General features: G+C 46.9%; 1 protein-coding gene across 2 annotated transcripts in view; it reads left to right on the top strand.

Annotated features, from left to right (window-relative positions):
• LOC119113812 (uncharacterized) overlaps positions 1–17,505 on the top strand; it is a 33,827-nt gene that overhangs the window by 9,664 nt on the left and 6,658 nt on the right. The gene's annotated exons all lie outside the window — the stretch shown is intronic.

The following is a 17,505-nucleotide window of genomic DNA, read 5'->3' as shown; positions in this document are numbered from 1 at the left end:
CTAGTTACCACGAGGGTTGATTTGCGACAAAGAAAAACTGGCTGACTGGGAGGTGTCAAAACAACAGCGGCGCACCCCGAAATCATAGGATATTTTTGTTGCGAGTGTGGATGGAGCCTCAGAATGATACCATGGGGTCGTAGGGTACGGTGAAGGGTATTTACGAAAAGGCTTGCTGGTGTTGTGGGGCGAAATTTGTTGCCATTGAAATCCATGTAAGGTTGTGGAATGCGCGATATAATGTTTTGTCGAGGTCGTCACCAAAACCGTCGGTCAAAAGCATTTTTGGCACTGAGTGTCACGTGAAAATAGACATTGTTGTCGCCGACGTCATTTACCAAGTCGACAAGTTTTACCACCCCCTGCATTGATCAGTCGTTATGTGCCCTGCCCATCCACAGATTACCTCCACCTAAAGAGTTGCAGTTCAACATTTTTTGCGTTGTCACGGTGCCACCGTCGGTCTCCCAGTCGCCGCCGATGAAAATTTTAATTCAAACGACGACCCCTGCACGTGCCGTCCATTACCAGCGTCTGGCAGCCATCATTCATTCATGCATTCATTCATTCGTTCCTTTATTTATTCGTTGCGACGGAAAAGATGAGGCGTAGCGACGATCAAATGCGTTACCCGAACTCCTCGCGTTATGAAATGTCTAAGAAACGGCACATATCGAGTGAAGATTTATTTGCAATGAGTGCGATAAGTGGCTCCAAGAAATGCAGCAATTTCAGCGAGACTTATTACTATGGCGAGCCAGCACCCTGACTGGAGCTTTGCCGGGGGTGTGGTTTGGAGACATTAAAGAGTCTGACAGCACAAAAACATTGCAGTAGCAATGACAAGTGACAGTGATGAATGTTCTGAGGTCTGGAATTTGCAGTAGCAGCAAGATGGATCTTCTTGAACTTTTGCAATGCACAATAACGCTTGTGCCGCAGTGGAAATCAGGGGAGCAAGATTTGATAGCTAGACAACCGTTGGTTTATCTTAGTGAACAGGGCGTGGTGTGATTACAGATGAATGTCTCGAGTGATGTTCCAGGAGCATTTCTTTTCACAGCTTTGTTGTGCCTCATCACCTTGACTCGCAGCCAGGTAGCGCGAAATGAAACATGCGCCGTGGCAACGTTTATTTCAAGTTAGAATTAATGCTACCCCCATGAAATGACGATTGAATTTCGAAACAGATGAAATGGTGTTCTTCAGCCACTAGCCACACAACATGCAACAGCCACCTCGGCGCACGTACTCGGATAAAGAGGGCGAGGCAGGGATGGGCTGTAAACCACCGATTTCCGTTAAGACTATGCGCGATTCAACCCATGATGCTGCAAGGAAGACTGGCTTTCAGAGTAAGTGCGCTTCTCATAGCCCACCTACTTCTCTGCTAGTCAGCAGACCTTAGTCGGTTCCCGTCAAGCATACCGACAAGAGGTCAGGTCGGCCACGCAGTCCCATGAATGATGGTGAATGCATTCCGAAAATCGTTGACACAAATCGTTCGTGTAATCTCCGCCACTTAGCGAAACAAGCCCGCATACACTTGCGGGCACTAAGACGCCAGATCTTGATGCTCATTACATCCGTGATACTAATGTCTCGTCTCAGTCATTCCGCAAAACTACGGGGGATGTCACATCATGAGGGGCTCTATGCCAGCCTTTGTGCAAAAATTAACATCATAGCCTCTCTACGTGAGTTAAGTCCCTACGGTGGGCAGCATCTCTGGCTGTACCCTTTTGAAAGTGAGCATTAACTTAAGCTTCGGATTAAAACTCAAGGTGGATTCAAGAGCGCGCTGGAATCCATGATAACATATATGTTATAACAAATGATATATTTATTATTCATGCACATTAACATAATAATATATATACTACATAACACACCATAATAACACACATTAACAAATAATAATATAAATATATCAAATAGTTTACTCAACAGGCAGCCAGTACCTGAAATTTGGTTGCTCTTGGGGGCGAGAACAAAAATTTTAAGGTCACGGCTTCTAGTGAGAGCAAAATAGCCCGGTTGAATTTGCACTGCATTCACAGCTGGCACTTAATGACGTTCTTTGACAGCAGATGATAGTAAACACCATGCTCTAGTTGGTCTCAGTGATTGCCAAATAATATAAGAGGTTGGCTGCTTGCAATTCTTAAATTGTCCAGCTTCCTAAGTAAGTGCTTCTTTCCTGAGTCCATGCTCACACACACTATTTTTTGAAGCTATAGAGCTGATAGAAAGTTGTCGATATTGATGATTCGATTGTGAAGGTGTCGGTCTCCATTTATGCTGGTAGAAACACGTGCTTTAAGTGTCGTGCAACTGTTGCACCATTCCCCAGAGCGCGTTACGACATGTTAATGATTTAAATGTCATGCAAGCCACAATATAAATAGGAGCATCTGGGGCATAGCAGTTAATGCAGCTATGTTCTAGCCAAGGTACAATCTTTCTCGCCTAAGGGAAAGACTGTGGGGCAATATGATACCCGCCTAGGCTTTTACTGACCTAAATATACTTAATTTGGGACCAGTGGTGCAGTTTCCTATTTAGTTGGATGGGATGCTAGCCCCTCCCTATCTTTGAGAGGAAACTTGGTGAAAAGCAGAGAGAACATGGTTTGCACCATTTATTTTGGAAAAAATTATGCTCACCGGCTCGATAAAGCAAGATACAAAACTGCACCACCTGGGACGTCAGGCTACTGCGTGATTGGGGCTCGGAGGCCAATGCAACAGGGGCGGAATAATCATTTCCTCCTCACAGAGCGATCCAGCCGTACGAAGTAAGAATCGCTGCATCTACTCGCCGGCGTGGAGTCTGATACAATACTTTTCTCAGTTTTGACACTGAGCTGGATTTATATATTGTATTCATCTTCACTACCAACCAGCCGCGCTATCACGGCTCCGGACGCGAGAGTCCTAAAAACGTCGTAAGGCTATATAAATGGCGCGCACGAAATAGCAGTATTCAACGACAGGGCCGATGCAAGTAATTTATCGGTTTTGATATTGCTTTCTTCGGATTTTTATGATTTTGCTAAAACATGAATTGGCAAAACCCCACTCAAACAAAATGTAGATTTTAAAAATGCAAATAATCATCGAAATACAAAACCAAATGTTCTATTCAACGGAGAACAAGAGCACCTGCTTTAGGTTTATAATCAAATGATGATCCCGTGGCGACGCTCTCTAGATCGATAGAAAAAAATCATGTTTTTGCTTAATGTCCCTTTCATGCATTTTTATCGCGTATTCAGCTAGACTCGCGAAGCCGTGGTTTTCCGTGTACTCAAGCGAGTGTTTGGAATGGTGTTTGACTTCATCATTCCACCATCTATACAAGGTCCATTTTTGATAGCTTCTAATGCAACTTTAATAAAGGTACTATTTAAAAAGATTGAAAAGTCATTCTTAATCAATGTATGATTAATTCACGCTATATTTCGAAGTACATGCTAGTGTGACATCATACACTTTTGCAACAACTTGTAATGTGTTGCAGTGATTTGTGCTGTTGTTTTGAGCACGGGCTCGGGCCCGGCGTCTGAGAGTGTCGGTGTCGTTGTTGGATGGTGGTAGGTGGGTTAAACGTGTGCTGGTGAGCAGCGACGGTCCTGGGCACCGAGTGCTTTGCAAGGAAAGATTGTGTGTGATATAGTAGAGAGATTTGGCTATAACCCGCAAGCAGTTCCGCTCGTTTAGTCGTGTGAGCGCTGCACGCAATGCCGTCGAAGTTTCAGGAACAGCTTTCCTTTATTTGACGTTGCTCACAGAGTACAATTTTTTACATTCTTCCCATTGTATATTTGTGTCTTGGGGCTAAAAACACCAAGAAACACCCAAGTTTCAAACACCGCAGTCAGCTTAAATCTTGCTAAACAACACCTGATGAGCGTGCGAGCACGTGCATCAGCATGCCACTGCGCTTCTCCCAGTGAAGATGGCATGCCTTATCAGGATGTCGCGGTCGGGCCCTGACGGCCGGTTCGTTGCCGGCACAAAAAAAAACACGGAAAACCCCAGGGCCGTCAATCGTTCCCACCGGCTGAAGACGCCGAAGCGATCCCTGTACAGCGATGCATATCAGGACAGTGGACTTAAGTGGTAAACCGAAGTCATTGGTTACCTCTGTACAGCAAGTGTTCAGCCCCGTGTCGTTTGGTATAACAGCGCGCCCCAAGTTCATCAGTGTCCTACATCAGTGTCCAGGTTTCCTTACCTTAGAAAGATAGGTCTGTCAAAGATAGGTCTGTCAGGTCTGTTAAAGTTATCGTCTGTTGTGAGTTATGGTCCGTTCTCAGTTATCAGTTATATTCAGTTTTGGTGATTATTTTATTTCACCTTGCGAAAAGATTATCAGATTTGTCTAGAAATGGTGTTGCTGAGAAAACCAATGATGACGGAATGTTTATCCGAAGTCAATTGAGATGTAGCTCAAGTTGAATCTAGCACAGGTAATCCATGCCCTGACAACACATCGTAAACATGGCGCTTTTTGACTAAATTTGCTTGTGCATGTTTTTATCAGTGCTGGCACCGGGATAGTCCAGCTGGATCCATTTACATGCATCTCTGGAATCACCCACCACCTCAAGATTCGCGATTTTTACAGTTGTAAGAGTGGCTGTCAATCTTGACTCGGCGTTGGAAACAAAGCACTCAGCAATGCTCGAATATGCCAGGTTTTCTTTAGAAAATGACAGGAACTATTTGGAGGTAACGGCTTTCATCCGTAATGTTTATTCAATAATTGCGAGATGTTTGGCAGTGACATAGCGTGTGACGTTACACAGGCTCAAAACATTCGCAACGTTTTCTTTGTAAATCTGCTACCTACACTTTAAACTGTCCAACTTATATTTTTCGGCCCCTGCAAACACCTGTTTGCTGTTGATGTAACGTGACATAGGTCAAGGGCTATGTCAACCGAACCTTAGCTGACAAATTTAAAAAGCCTTAACTTTCTCCTACGCTTAACCTGAATTTAATAGTACCTTAAAACAAGTGCACATTAAACTATTCGATAACCTTGATATCCTTGATATCCCCATCCAATCCTCAGGACTAAAGGCATTTCTTGATCGTTAAGCGCAATACCCCATATCATTGTGGCGATCCGAAAAAATTGATTCCGTTCTGGCCCACATTATGTATATCTTTGCAAGCGTTCCGTCGTACAATACGAGCTTTGCGATGATTACAATGCGGGATTAGGCGTGTGGGTTTTTCGACTTGCCATGCTCCTGGCTCAGCGCTCCTCTTCGCTGCAGCTGTGGAACTTGCTCACAATGACTGCTATTGGGAGAGCCATCATCACGCAGCCAAAGCATGCGCACATGCTGCCGAAGAGCTTGCCGGCGGCCGTTATCGGTGTGATGTCACCATAGCCGACAGTCGTCAAGGTAACGACGGCCCACCACATGGCTTCCGGTATGGAGTCCATGTAGGAGTTGACAGGCTCCACCCAGAAGACGAGGCAGGCGAAGAACACCAGGGCGGCGACCCACACAGCACAGAGGACGCCGAGAAACGGAGCCGCCGCCGCCATGGTGCGCTTGAGGGTCGCACCCGCTGCCGTGTCGCGGACGAACCTGGAGCGCAGGGGTCATAGCTATCATTCTAACATGATGGCAGCGGCCGTCACCGTACCCTCAGCTAGACCAAATCAATTGGCTGTTGGAAAACTCTCACAACGTTAAGTGTGTGTTCATGTAAGTATCGTTTGTTCGTGCGTTATCATACTTATCGTGAAAATGTCAGCTTGAAAAATGTCCTTAAATCAAGATACATTGCTCCTCACTTTCAAAAGATAGCCTTTCACGATTGTCCCACGCACCATTCATGACACCGCCACATGAGCGGACATTGTCCAATATAACAAACCCTGCCCCGACCCCTGACCTTACGCAGACCCAGCGGCTTCTCACCTGAAAACGCGCAGCATGCGGACCAGTCGGCACAGCCTACCAAGCCACGTGACGGCCCCAGTGGGACGTACTGACGTGCCCTCCAGCGCAAGGAAGACGAAGAAAGGCACGGTGATCAACAGGTCCAGTATGTTCATTGGGTCCAGGAAGAAACGTGCATGGTTTTGGCAGGCGACCAGACGTGCTGCCAGCTCCACTAGCAACAGCGCTACGCAGACGACTTCAATGTAGAGGGCAGCACGGGGCACCACCGGCACCCCACCGTCGCCCAGCGTCTGCAGTGCCGGCACACTCGCAACCACAAATGCCAGCACGGCGGCGACGGTGATGAGCAGCGACGCGGCGACCGGCAGCGGCACGCGGCGGGGCCCCTCCAGCGCGGCCGCCAGGCGGCGGCGCCAGCCGACCACCGCCGCCGGCTGCCCAGCCTCGTCGCCAGCTACAGGTGGTACGACGCCGTAGAACTGCAGGTCGTCGCGGAAGACGTGCGCGGGCACGCCGTACGGCCGCCGCACGTCGCCGCCGCTGCGGAAGGCGTGCAGCACGCCCTCGAAGCTGGCACCGCTTCGGTCAAAGAAGAGCTCGCCGCGCGTCGCATCGTAGAACCCGGCGCGCCACTGCTCGTCGCCGAGCCGCGAGCGCGGCAGGCGGCGCAGTGTAGCAGCACGCGTCTCGAACCGCCGCCCGCCGACGTTGATGACCAGACGGTCGTCCGTGTCGGCCTCGAGCTTGGTCAATTCCATGTCGGCTGTCTCAGGCTGCGCTGGTGGCGGCCGCGCGTTGCTGCGGCAAGACGCTGACCAAAGCGCGTGCCCGTCATTTAGTACGCTTTGAAGACGCACGGGCCAATGAGCGTATCAAATCGTTTTGCGTAGTGAAAGTGCACGTTGAAAGCTTACGTCATTTAAACAGAAATACAGGTTCCGTAGACATGGAAGTACATTTGTCATAAACAGATTTGGTGTTTGCTACTGTTACATGCGGCACATATGTTTATTTGCAAGCAAGACTGCAGGCCACATGAGCTTTTGAGCTATCAGGGAATTGTCTACAGAGCGGCCCAGCTCGGCCTGGACCGGTCGGTATGCTTAACAAGAGTAAATGCTTTACAGTCAGCATTGTAGGCTCATGTACTTTTCAGCAACAAGAACTTTATTCTTTGATGATATGATCGCACAAGTTGTGCACTTGTGCCTTAGCTGTCAAGAAACGAGTTTTCCCGTAACGTTGCAAGATGACTGATTTCAAATACCCATTAGTCCACATTGAACAAACACCGATAACGCAAAAGTTTTCAACTGCGAACAATCTGAAGGAGCGAATCAAAACCAGGTACATGTCTCAACGGCCGGGCAGTCCAGCGGCACGAAACTAATATATTCCGGTGCAGGAGAAAGCAGACAATCGCATGGACAAAGACGTGAGTTGCGGTGTGCGGACGCACGTTGTCGTGCGGAAGCCATAAGTACACCCGTTTTGTAGTGTTTTTTTTTAAGGATAAACCCTCGTCCGGTTTTGCCGTTTTTCGTTACGCTGACTAAAAGAGGGCTTGATTCGACCCCTCACGTTTCCAAATTAATGAAGGTAAAGCTTGGGAAAAGAAACTAGGGCTCGTTGAGACCAATGCCCGGAAAACACCACTGGATTGGTCCCCACTAGATCTCACGATTGGTACTAGCGTTATGTTGTTAGTTCATGAACTGATCCGATTATGGCATGTGAAAGGCAAAATTTGTACACTTGAACACTTCATGGATTTAATTTTTGGTTTAAGTCCGTTGGTTAAGTCCGGTTCATTATGACTGATCAAATTCACAACTTGACAAGGGTCGCATTTGTCAGAAAATTGCACTCCAGCTTGACAACATCGTACCAACAAGACCATGCCTTGTCGTTAAACCAAACTTAGCAGGAGTATTTTTCGGTCAAATTTGGCAGTTAAATGGTGTTACATTTATGTGCTGTTGTTTGCCCACCGCGCGCACCCCGTGACATCGTCGATTGTCACCCGTCTGCGGTGCCGGTCGTATTTGAGGATTTCCGAAAAACCACCACCGCTCCAAAATCAGAAAGTATAAAAATTATTATTTTCTATTCGAAACGTGGAAATGAATTATCTGAAGGCTACTGAAAATTTTCGTACGATTGAAAACACGCCGGAAAAATGTTTGTAACGAAATATAAGTATTATTGCCATAAAGGTGAGCATTGAGACTAATGACATATCTCCCGAAGGAGCGGCTACCTCAAATCAGATATGCTATTTAGAAGGGTTTTGAGTAAACTGGTGACATCGATCTATTCGGACGGATCTGGTGTAATATTAATTGAAAAGCTAGAAAAGTTGCTATATTTCCTTGAAACGACACGCTTCGTTTCTAACGCTTTTTTGTATGGTCTTGTGTATGTATGCAACACTTTGTTGCTTTTTGGCACTACAAAGCTCAACCACGTACCTCTCGTGAACTAGCCTGGACGATGGCAAGGGTTCTCACGGTCTGGGTCAGTCCCGGACTAACGCTAGGGACTTGGGCCGAGCGAACAAGACGACGTCTCCGAGGCAGTCTTGCCGCCTCCTCAGAAGTGTATCGCCGTTATACCGGTGATAAAGGGGATAAAGTTCAGCTGTAGGCCACTACTTGTCGGTCTGTTACACTCCGCAGTGTATGGTTTTGCAATACGATGCTCACTTTTAGCTAAAATAAGTCTTTTTAAGGGTCCGAACTTGCCAGTTAGCCCTCGCCGTGGTTCGCCTTTTTACGGCGCAGACTGATAATGGGGGAGGGGGGAGGATGGCAATGCGACCCACTCCCCCTCCTGCCGTCTCCAGACTAAGCCAAGATAGAGCCTCGCGGAAAAAGAACAATTTTGTCTGGGAGGGGGAAGACGGCAATGCGACCCACTGCCCCTCCTGCCGTTTCCAGGCTAAGCAAGATAGAGCCTCGCGGAAAAAGAACAATTATGTCTTGGAGGGGGAGGATGGCAATGCAACCCACTCCCCCTCCTGCCGTTGCCAGACTAAGCTAAGATAGAGCCTCGCGGAAAAAGAACAATTATGTCTTGGACTCAACGAGATCTCGTGGTTAGTGATGCATTTTGTGTTGTCGATAAAAATTTCTTAGATAAGACAGTGGTAATAGCCATATCCATCGGAAAAACAGGAGAATGGAGACATAGTTGAATTGATATTTCCGTAACATGCCTTTACCAAAGTATCAACCGAACTACATTTCCATTCTCCTGGTGTTCTCCGAAGAATAAGGTTGTTACTACTGTATTACCTATGTGAACAATGTTCGCCACTAATGCACTGAACAATTTATAAAAATTTATTTCATTGTGCCGGGTTAAAAATAAATATTGTTTTCCTGAAGATCGCACAACTTCCAGTTTGCATGTATTGTTTTCCTGAATATCGCAAAATTTCAAGTTTGCATGTCATTTTACGAAACCATGCAAAGAAGCATTATGGGACTTACACGAACGTGTTATTTGCGAAGTCTGAGCATATCGGTATGCACTTGGGTGCGTTTTTTGCATGCATTTATAATCAGTGGTGTCATTTTTCATAATCGTTTGGGGGTCTCGCCAAAAAGGTTGACCTAACCAACCTTGAAGTCCAACTTCTCCCAGGATTTTGCCCATTTATGTTCATTTTCCCGGTGTCGAGGGAAAATAATGTTAAAATTCACCGATGGAGCATTGCTTGACGGAATAATTGCTTATTATTTAAGTCCCATGTAAACCTGCAGCTTTGTGGGCAGCTTACAATCGGGTATATTCCTAAGAAAACATTCTGTTAAAATTCTGACTGCCAATATGATCACCGGAAATAGCCCTCGTTTATCGTTCATGGGACGTAGCCCGTGACAAAATGGCGGCCGGACACCTGCATGCTGAAGAAGAATGCGCTCATGACACTTCTTCTTTGAAGAGGCTACGAAAAATGTGTTTCGAGGTTGAATTTTCAGGGTCAGGATTTATTGAAGCATCAGTGTTATACTGCGCTGTTTTAGAAAGTAAAAACACTTAAACAGGATGGGCTAGTCTTTCTGCTCGCTTTGTGATATCGTTCGCCCGCGGCAGCGAAACTGTCGCCACCCGTGGGACTTCACCTACCGGTAGGGCGCTGTTGCTGCCAGCCCGCGTCACTCTGCCAGCGCTAACACCACACCGACCTTTGCTCCGAGCACTCTTGGAGCTCTAGCAGTCTGGTGTTTTCACAGGTCACCGACTTCGATTTTACAGCGCAATGGCTATATCAAGCTGCGCGTTGAATGGCCGACCCTGGCGGCAGTGGACAGACTTGTGCGCAGAAGCCAGCTGCGGCCCGGTCCGGGAGGCCCAGATGAAAGAAACCCAAGGTCGGGCTCAAGTTTCCTAAACCAACGCACGACGGTGGAGCACCAGTTGTTTATTTTGACTTGACGCAGCTGTCCAGGGCTGGGGACGCATCCGGAACATTGGCGAGGATGGGACAAGAGTTGACGAGGGTCCCTCGATTGTTAACGGACCCCAAAAGATCGCGGGATACGGCCCACTTATTAATAGGGGAGGGGCACGGTTTTGTTTATTCTGTCATTATCTTTACCATCAATAACCGGTACAGTCACCAGAAGCTACCTCGATACCATGGCTGTTTTAATCGTGAAGTCAATAAACCGAAGAAATAAGGCACAACACAAACTTCAAGAAATAAATACCGGCGCTCTTATTTTAAGATAGTTCGGTAGACCCTTTTCAAACTGATACAAATCAGCAACGCTACAATAACTTTGCTTTGAGTTCTGGAGCGATGCCTATCGAGGACCCAGCGAACGTGGATGGTAGATAAAATGGGTCAAAAATTTGTATCAAGATGGCCAGTCCTTACTTGTCTGTATACCTTCAACGTTTATCCAAAACCGATTAATAAGAACAAAACTGTAACGTATTTTTCACCATGCGTGCTCACAAATCTTGGCAACAGCAACCTCGATGCCCGGCGTTACAGTCTCTGTGGGCCGCTGCGTCGGCCGTACGGTCACACTGAGTGGTACCAGGCCAATGGGCAGAGGAGAATCTGGTGATGAAGCTTCAATAGTAAAGCAACTCCTTTTTATTTTTGATGGGCCTTGACCGTGCTTCAGAAATGGACCCTCAGGGCTCAGACCGGCACGGTGCCGACAGTTCATTCTCGGACAGTTGGCGGTCTCCGCTGCAATAGAGGCCCACACTTTCCCCGGGGGTCCCCAACTGATGTAAGAGGTCTTCTGACTGACATTCGAGGGCACGGCTCCACGTCCTTGATGTGCGTTACGCCAGTCCTTCGGGCCCATCAGCCTTCCAATCGGGCCCTTGATCTTTGGTTCTCGGCCCCTATTCGGGGCTTCTCAAAGAAAGTCTGTGACGTACTCGGGGCACCTGCCGACACATGACCCCTGTCAGGCACTGTGGCCCCTGACGGACACAGGGGCCAATAATTGGCGGAGGGTTTCAGTTTGGTTTATCGGCTCCTTACTGAAATGGAGAGGAGGCCCGGGGCCACGTTCGTTACTGGATCCTTGTCGGACGCAGAGCCCTTTCACTGTCTTATTATGGACTCTCGCGTCGTCATTCACCCTACCTCTTTCATTATCCGCGGGCCCGATCAATTTAAGATCCTCCCTGATATTGGTGGTCACATTCCTGTCCCTATTCAGAAAACGGAGTCATGGCCGACTCGAGGTGCTTGCCGGCATAGGATCCCCTGTTAAGCATAGTGCGTCCCCCTGACCAACATAGCGGCTCCTCATTTTATCAGGGAACACGACCAATGCCAAGGGTCCTCTGACCGACAATCGCGGGCCCCAGGATGGTCCCAGCTTTGGAAATGGGCCTTAGTCCGCCACAGGCAGACTGTTCGAAAAGCGTGGTCGCAGATCGACTGGCGGGCCCTCATTGGCCCCCGGGCGCCAGATCGGTGCGAATGGCCCTCTGATGGACATTTGCGGCCCGAGATCCCTTGATACAGCCCCTGGCCAACTCTTCGGGCCCCATATTTGGGTCCTTGGTCGTCAATCAGGTGGAGCCCTAAGGGTCCATCTGGACCTAAGGGGAGACATGTATGCGCCTGGTGCTCCCCATCCCCGGCCTGCGCCCGCCTTCAACTTATGATGGACCGTCTCAAGTCTGGACGGAGCTCATTTTCAGATAACAAACGCTCACGTAAGATTTTGCCCGCAAACGACCCATCTCCGATCAGGAAAGGCCCATCGTAAGCTCAGAAAGCGTGCGTTTCCGGTTAGGAAGGGGCCAGGGTAGGCTCAGAAAGGGCCCTCTCGGGTCTGGAAAGGGCCATAGTAGGCTCAAAGAGCCCTTATTAATCATGGGATCATCCATTTTAGGCTGAGAAAATAAACATCTCATGTTCCGAAAAGGCACCTGTTGTCTTTTAGGCCCCGGATGGCCCACATCTGGTTAAGCTTAGAAATTGCCCACATTAGGTCTGGGAAGTACCATTTTACACACCCAGAGAAGGCGCAGGTTAAGTCCGCGAAAAGCATCTATCAATATAGCTCTTAGGTCTGAGAACATTTGCTTCCAGGCCTGCAAAGACATGGAAGGGATGATCTCATCTTAGGCTCAGAATGGGGATGGGGATGGGATGTTATCAGCCGGCACACCATATCAAGAAAGGGAGTGTGTATGGTGAGATAATGTATGCATATAACTCCTTCAAACAGAAACGTAGTATCTTTCGCACGGTTTGCTGACAGACGAGGTCATCAAACCCACCCACAAAATGCAAATGTTAACCATTCCCACTAACCTACAAGATTAAAAGGTGAAATAAGTCAGATGAGTTCTGTATGAGAAAGCGGCTTTGAAGGGTAGGTTTTCGCTGCCAAACACTCCTGTATAATATGCAAGGCAGGATAATTTAACGTGGTGAGGGAGTAAAGCTGGAATGGGTTAGATTAACAACTATTGAGCCGCGCCATGTAGCTATGGGCTTAACAAGGCAAGCATGGCGGTAAAAAGTTTCTTGTTACAACTTGCGTCTTTCATTCCCCATGCTTTGTTGACTTTTGGGTGCGTATCTAGCATGTTTGGGCGGCTGACGAACTAAAATAATATATGTATGAAATATATGCAAGCGTACAGATGGAAAATTTTCAGCAAAATTTGTTAACACTTTAGACCATAGATGTTATTTTTCAAGACTATCAAAGAGGAAGGAAAAATAAAGCTGTATGAAATCCGTATGAGATCAAGAAAAACAAACGTGTAATGACTGAGATAAGCATAATGACTTCGGATAGTTTGGTAAAATTTGTTTTCATTAACTCATTTCACATAAAAATCTGCGAAAATGTCTGCTCGAATGGAAGCATTTGGCTTATAAATTTCATTTAGAAGGCATAGACATAGGTGTCCAGTTTCTGTGCGGCCTTGTTTATGCTTTAGTTGTTTGAAGTGGACTCAGACTTGGATGACATCGTAATACCTCTGAAACGTAAATATGCGTTCAGTATTTGTGGTTATACAATATCAGGTAGGAGAGGAAAAATCACAGAAAAAAATGGGAAAACGGAGGGAAAAACACCTACTCATACGGTGTTTCTTTACGCCAAAAGTCGGCAATTTTAGGACGCTGCAAAAGGGCACATGCTATTTGCCACTCAAACTGCGTGGAGAGAGCCCACTGACCACACTTCAAATTTCTTCTTCTGCGTGACAAACGTGACGGGGTTCACGTTCAAAAGCAAATGAAGCATAGCTTATCTAGGTGTCTTAACTGCGACCAGACCTGTGGACCACTTCGAGCACCTACCTGTTCCATTCCCACCAGTAGGCAAAGATGTTCTGCCCCCAGATGATGACGAAAATAAAGATGCGCTAGAAGGGACAGCTACTGCTCTGATGCAGAATACGAATGTCAACGTGATGAAGCTAAGCAGCCACATTTGTTGACTTTAAGGGATTTTAATGACCTCGACGCACGCGACATCGACCTGTGGAAAGGCAAACCGATGTGCTTGGCCCCCGACGACGTGAGTGAAATTTATTGAACCCAGACACCAATTTGGTGGCACCCAGGAGGCGATGCAGCGACTTGGAATGTTTTCAATATGGAGGATCCCATTTCCTACTCTGCTTGCTCCTAAAATGAAAGAAACGTATGAACCCATGCAAAAGATCATGAGCCTGACCCGACACGAGGAAGTTTGGCTGGCGCTATGCTGCGATTTGAAGGTAGTTCGCCTGTTGATGGGGTTATAAAAGGGGTTTCAGCAAACTTCTCTTGTTTTATCTGCCTGCGGGATAGCCGAGATGTGCAGCAGCATTACCCTCAGCGCGAGTGACCAGCCCGTGACCCATGACGCTGATGTGAGCAGCGCTAATAATGCGTTACTAGTGGAAGGAAATGCATCGCATTTGAAGACATTTAAACAAACATCAGGTATGCTGGAATAGGCACATTTTAAACTTTTGGTATACGCTAAGTGTAAAAGATTGCCATGGACAAAATGTCTGTTTTCATCATGCTGCTTAACACGGCATTGTTCGCGTGACGTTATGCTGATATGAAACTAACCGTGTGTTATTGCCGCCCTTGCGCTGACTTGTAGTACTTTACATCCGCCGTGAGATGGCAGCAGGGTGCTTGCAAGTATTTTTTTGAGTATTATGGTATATGCCCTTGCTTTAACTTTTCTCACTGTGTTCTTTATATTTTTGATGATTTTAAGAAGTCATCTTGCATTCACGTGGTGAATCATGGCGTTTGTCTTAACTCATTCCATTATATGCATTCGTCCTGGACAGCTAGGGAAAATCTCCAACTTCTTATATAGATTAGTACAAAACGCGGTTTGTGATTGACCATCCGACCTTTTCACCCTCCTTCTTGCTTCATCCTGCATTTTCGCGACGCCCCGCTAGTCCGGCGCAGGCTACGTGCGTCAGTGACAATTGGGCCGAGTGGCTCCCTAGCGAGAGTGGCCCCGGGCGCCCAGCGCATACTGCGCAGAGGGGTCCATGCGCGAGCTTAAAATTGGCGATTGTCCCCTCAGTTGCATGTAATCCTGCCCCACCGTTATTCAGCTTCCTTCATCCCTTTACTCTTAAAAATCATTGCTGATCGAAAGGGCTCTAATTCAAATAGCCAATAACCAAACCGTGATTGAAAATTGCACAGGCTGTTCCACGTTGGTGGAGATACTTTTGACGTCAATAATATTTGGAAATCCTGCTCACAGACGTTAGATATGAACGGCTCGACGGCAACATCATTCTCGACCTTGAAAGTCTTATGATCTGTGGGATGACAAAATTTGAATGGTATGGCTATTGGATCATGCATGCCTGAATGGCCTTGAAACAGTCGTCACAAAACGGTCTGAACATGTTCATGGGCGTGTAGCTCAGAACCTAGAGCGTTGTAGATTTTAAGAAGGGCAGGGCTGTGAACTGCACCGAATGATCTTCAAAATGGTCTTTTCAGTTCAAAGCGTCATACAATGTGCAATACAGGTGTGTAGCACTCCCTTTAATCCAACCATGGCTCCATTGCCGCCCCTGCATATGAAGCTGGGCCTGATGACAACTTTGTCATGGCTATGGACAAGGATGGCGCAGTCTTCGCCCACCTAAAGAAAACTTTTACTAAAATTAGCGGCACCAAATTAACGGAGAGGTTCTTTGTTGACCTTCACATCAGGCAAGTCATGAAAAATCTTCAATTTGATGGATCTCTCAAACCCGACGAGCTGAGGGCGCAGGCCCCGTTTATGAACACATGTTGGGGTTTCCTGTGTAATTATCATAGTGATGGCTATGTGGACAAGATCCAAGAGTTGCTTTACGCCTTCCACCAACCTACTTGTTGCATGTTCCTCAAAATCTACTCTATGCATTCGCGTCTCGATCCTGTTTCATCGAACCTGAGTGACGCCAGCGACGAGCAGGGAGAGTGTTTCCGCCAAGTCATTGCAGTGATGGAAGAGAGATACCGTAGCAAGATGAACACCAGTCAGATGGCGGACTATTGCCTGGAATGTGGTGGGAGAAGGTACAGGGGTTGGGGGCACATGCGGGAGTTGCGCAAAGGGTGTCCATAACTTCTGTGTGTGGTTTAAGATATAATATGGATGTGAAATATTTCACTGATATTCACTGCCACAATCACAAGAAATTTACCGCAGAAGATAACCAGAAATGGAAAAATGTCTAGACGGACCGACGCCCCACAAACGAGCGGTTAGGCACCCTTCGTGCCATCATCGCTAAACTGAAATCCCCAGTTTCAGAGCAACTGGACTCGATGGAGCAAATCCGAGCTCATATTGCTCATCAGCCTCATTAGTTGGTTCTTGCACAACCATTTTCGTTTCTGAATCAACAAAAACAAATATGATCGTTTTGTGGTGTAAATCATCATGCGACTCTTCATGCTGCTGTGTGTGTAACTGTAACTGTAACTGGTAACTGTGTGTGTAAAAAATTGGAAGCTGCATAAACAAAAGGACTCGGAGTTCGCCGGAAGTGATCGACTTTCAGTTTGCGAGGAGCCACGACAAAATTCTCGGTTTGCCACATTGATGTAGGGCATTGTACTTGCAAGTGGACAGGCGACCTTCAAATAATAAATTAAGTGATGTATTTGCTGCCCAACACGACATTCATAGTGTTTTCATACATGCAATTTGTGTAACTGCGCCACATCTGTAGTCTGCGGCAGGTTTTTTAGGGGGTCATTGGGGCAGGCTTGGCGGTGTGTTTCGCCAAATATATATATATATATATATATATATATATATATATATATATATATATATATATATATATATATACGGATATACGCGGATCCGGATCCGCGTGCCATCCTCCTGCGTATGCTTTTGCCTAAATATATGTAAATACAGAGAGAGAGAGAGAGAGAGAGAGAGAGAGAGAGAGAGAGAGAGAGAGAAGGAGAGAGAGAGAGAGAGAGGAGAGAAAGACTCTCTCTCTCTCTCTCTCTCTCTCTCTCTCTCTCTCTCTCTCTCTCTCTCTTTCTCTCTCTGTATATACATATATTTAGGCAAAAGCATACGCAGGAGGATGGCACGCGGATCCGGATCCGTGCCACAAAAAGGTCGGATCTCCAGCAATGGAGGCAACGTTATCAGAAAACTATGAAGGGTGTCCATTTTTCCGACATAAGCGTGATGAACCACAAATACCTTGTTGATAATTCCATTTGTTCTTGTAAAAACATTCTCATATCAAGCTTTCATGATCCGTTTTGCAGTGCCCCGAAATTGGCGTAGACTGCTGGGTTCAAGCATTCATATCACAATTCCACTCTTTGGAAGGAATCACCTCGCTGGCTCGCCTTGTTTCACAGGACCCACTTGGTCATGAAAACGAGAAATTAAGAGAAACTAAGAAAAATGCAAAACTTATGAGGCATTGTTTCTGCTGCTATATGTATGGCCTCCATGAGGTTTTCTGACGCTTTTCCTGACGTAAGCTTGCCTTCCCTCCCCCTACAAAAACCCTGTGTGCGTCCCTTACAAACCAAATTCAGCTATCTCCAGGAATCCGCACAC

The sequence above is a fragment of the Pollicipes pollicipes genome, unplaced genomic scaffold (genome assembly GCF_011947565.3).
Source record: "Pollicipes pollicipes isolate AB1234 unplaced genomic scaffold, Ppol_2.1 Scaffold_7262;HRSCAF=8765_pilon_pilon_pilon, whole genome shotgun sequence".
Lineage (NCBI taxonomy): Eukaryota > Metazoa > Arthropoda > Thecostraca > Pollicipedomorpha > Pollicipedidae > Pollicipes > Pollicipes pollicipes.
Note: the sequence above shows the minus strand (reverse complement) of the source record. Positions and strands in the feature narration are given on the sequence as shown.